Source organism: Lissotriton vulgaris, unplaced genomic scaffold (genome assembly GCF_964263255.1).
Source record: "Lissotriton vulgaris unplaced genomic scaffold, aLisVul1.2 SCAFFOLD_649, whole genome shotgun sequence".
Classification (NCBI taxonomy): Eukaryota; Metazoa; Chordata; class Amphibia; order Caudata; family Salamandridae; genus Lissotriton; species Lissotriton vulgaris.
Window position 1 is genome coordinate 277,173 of NW_028245020.1, and position 3,647 is coordinate 280,819.

Below are 3,647 nucleotides of genomic sequence, written 5' to 3' on the forward strand. Positions count from 1 at the left end.
AGCAATTCATGATTAGAAAAAGTCCAAAATTGCGAATTCGCAAAAAAAATTCTGCGAATTCACAAAATAATTTGCAGAATCTAGGAGGAACCCCTATAGCGATTCGGATTTAGCGAGAATCCATGGATTCTGCAAAATATTTTGCGAACTCGCTAAATAATCGCTAACGCAATTCATGAAAACTCGCAAATTGCGAAAAATCAGAAAATCGCTATTTGCGACGCGTAAATTAAGGAGATCCCAAACCAGGTGGTAACCATGAAGAAAAAAAAGAAAAAAAGAAAGAAATAACTAGCCACAGGTGCAGGCCTGATCAAACACACTTAAGGAGACACAGTAGGAGCATGAGGACTCTCACAATGCCAGGACTCTACATGGTGGTCAGGTGGCGAAGGCTCCAGGCTGCAGCAAGGAACAGACGCAGGATCAAGAAGTGAATATTCCGCCAGCGGATCACCATTCTGGGCCAAACTGCGGAGCAAATCTACTCCCTGTACCGCCTCAATGGGGCAATGATCACTAAGCTGATCCGGGACCTAGACCCCCTGATGCAGCACACAACAAGGAGGACCAGTGCCATGCCCACCCATGTCCAGGTCTTGTGCAGCCTGCACCTCCTGGCCTCCGGAAGCTTCCAGGGGGTAGTTGCCGTTGCAGGGGGGATCTCCCAGAGCACCATGTCAAGCTGCCTAAGGAGTTTCCTGGAGGCAATGTAATACACCATTACATCACATTCCCGACCACCCAAAAGGAACTTGAATCAAACCAAGCTTCATTTCTATAACATTGCGCAATTCCCACATGCAATAGGATGCATTGACTGTACCCACATCCACATCTGCCCACCTGCACAAACAGAATACATGTACCTGAACCGCAAGTCCTACCACTCCCTGAATATCCAGATGGTGTGCAACGCTAAGACAATCATCACGGACATAGTGGCACAATACCCGGGGAGCACACATGACTCCTTCATATTCCGGCACAGCGGCATGCACACACAACTGGCCAGGGGAGTCTTTGGCGAAGGACACCTACTAGGTAAGTACACATGCCACCAAATAGTACATTGTGACCATGTAGCTGCGCATAACAAGCACTCACCCTCTGCTCCTTTCATTCAGGTGACAGCGCCTACGGTCTCTGTAAGTACCTCCTCACCCCATACCTCAACCCTGCAACACCACTGCAACGGCGTTACAATGCTGCACACATACGCACAAGAAATAGCATTGAGAGGACATTTGGGCTTTTGAAGAGCCGTTTCCGCATACTTCACAAGACTAGTGGGGCCCTCAAATATGAGCCTGAGGTCTGCTGCCGCATCGTGGCCGTGTGTGCAATTCTCCACAACATTGCTTCCAAGTGCAGGATACCTGTAAAGATCTCTGGCACTGAGTCGGAAGGGGACAACCGCCAACCTGCACATGTGTGTCATGCACGCGGGGAGAATCCTGCTGAAGGACACAGGCGCCGCAACCAAATCACTATTAACTGTTTCTAGTGCACCCAATCCCCACACCCAACACTTCACTCATGCATGACAATTGAAATAATGACATGAGTCAGATTAACTGGTACTGAATATATATTATTGTTTTTTTCACAATAAAGTGGCATTTTTTCTTACAGTTACATGAGAGCTGTATTGAGTCATACGTCCCCATGTAAGCGAGGAAGGCATGCTTGTTTCAGCAGCATGGCCCTTCATGGTACAAAATAAATTGTCAATGGCGCCTCCGGGCGGACGCTCCGAGTCGCCTTTCCACCTCTTCCTCAGCATTTGCCCGTGAGGCAGCAGTGGGCCTGGTGCTGCTGCAGGGTACTGTCACCAGTGGCAACAATTGGCTGCTGTGGCTTGAATTGCTCTCACTTGCGTCATCCCCCCACCTGCCTGGCCATGGCCAGTCACCTGCAGACTCTGCACTGCAGTGGTAACTTGCTCCAGTGCCCTAGCAACATCCTGGCAGCATTGGACCATTTGTATTTGCATGGACAACAAGCGTTGGGAGGTGGCATTCCCTATGATGTGGTTCAAGCATGTGTACGCAGACAGGCGGGTCAGCAGCTGGCGGTGGCGGCGCCGGTTGACGTCCCGCTGAGTCAAAATGGCCTGGGTGTTTTCCTCCACTGCAGCGGTCATCCTCTCCATTCTGTCTGAGAGCTGTCCCACATTCCTTGCAGTCTTGTGCAGCTGTGGGTGAATGGCTGCAAGATGATGTGCCTGCTTCTGGTGTATGCGGAGCATACAGCGCTCAATTGACAGGCCAGGTACCCGCACATTTACCCCCCTGCCGGCGCGTGGTGTTGTGTCATGCGGCTCCCTCACCAGTCCGCTGGACTGTGTTCTCACAGTGGCTGTGCCCCGGGTTTGTTTACGTGCTGCAGCTGTTGTTGCCAGTGCCACTGGCATGGGTGTCACACGCTGCGGTTCTGGCGCGCCTGTTGTTGCTGAGGTGGCCCTGTCCACAGGGGCAGGTGGTGGTACTACTGCTGGTGCTGCTGCTTGCCCTGATGGTCCTGGTTGAGGGGAAGGACGGACGTCTCCCTCGGTGTCCTCAGGATTGCCATCTATTTGCAGGGCCTCACTATCAGTGCTGGGTTCTTCAGCGCCACCTGTGATGTAAAGTGGACATTGATTAATGATATGTATCTTGCACATGGAAGGTTGCTACATGCATGCAGGCTAGCATTCCCTGACTGGCTGTAGGATTGACTCTCACTGGACAGGTCTGGCTGTATGGGGCTAGATGGAAATTGTGGTCAGACTACATGTCCCACAATGCAATGGGGCTTTTCTGGTGTGCATGGGCTGCATGACTGGGGTTTCTAATGGGTTGCTGTGGGGTCATGGCCATTGTTAGGGGACAGGGTCGCACTCGCATGACACCTACCTTGGGATTCTTGGGTGGGTCAGGAGGAGTCCAGCCGGGATACCCCAACGCATGCCTGGGGATTCAGGGTGTCCTCCACAAGGTCCTCCAGTGGGGTGTTGGGTGGTACAGTGGGCTCTCCTGCTCCTGTTGCAACACGCTCCCCTAGCCTCTCTGCAATCCTCTCCTTGGCACGCCCTCTGAGGTCATACCACCTCTTCTGTAATTCATCTATGGAGCGCAGGGTCACTTCCACGGAATTTACTTTGGCGCGGATGCGCATCCAAATGCGTCTTTTGTCCACCTCAGGCACCCTCCTTGAGTCCTTCCCAAAGAGCCGGTCATGGTCTTTGCTCACTCCCTCAATTAGGTATTCCAATTCTTGCTCTGAGAATTTGATTTTTCGGTTCCTTCCTGAGGAACTGCTCCCTGCTGCTACCTGGGACATTTTATGCAGTGGGGTGTCTCCTGATTTTGAGCTGGAGGTGGTCTGGAGTGGAGCTCTGGACAGTACTGCTTCCACTTCAGGCTCAGTATGCAGAATGAGGGAGGGAACTGCCTGCTTCCTGGCAATTAGCGAGATCGCAATTTGCGATTTCGGTAATTGTGAGATCGCAAATTCAACATGGAAAACGGCCTATTCTGCAAATTTTATGCGATTTTGGGAAAATCGCAATCGGCAATTGTGGCCGATTGTGATTCGCTTTTTTTAATCGCATTTGTTTATGAATCCCATTCTGCGAGTTTCGAAATTGCGATTCGGTATTTCTC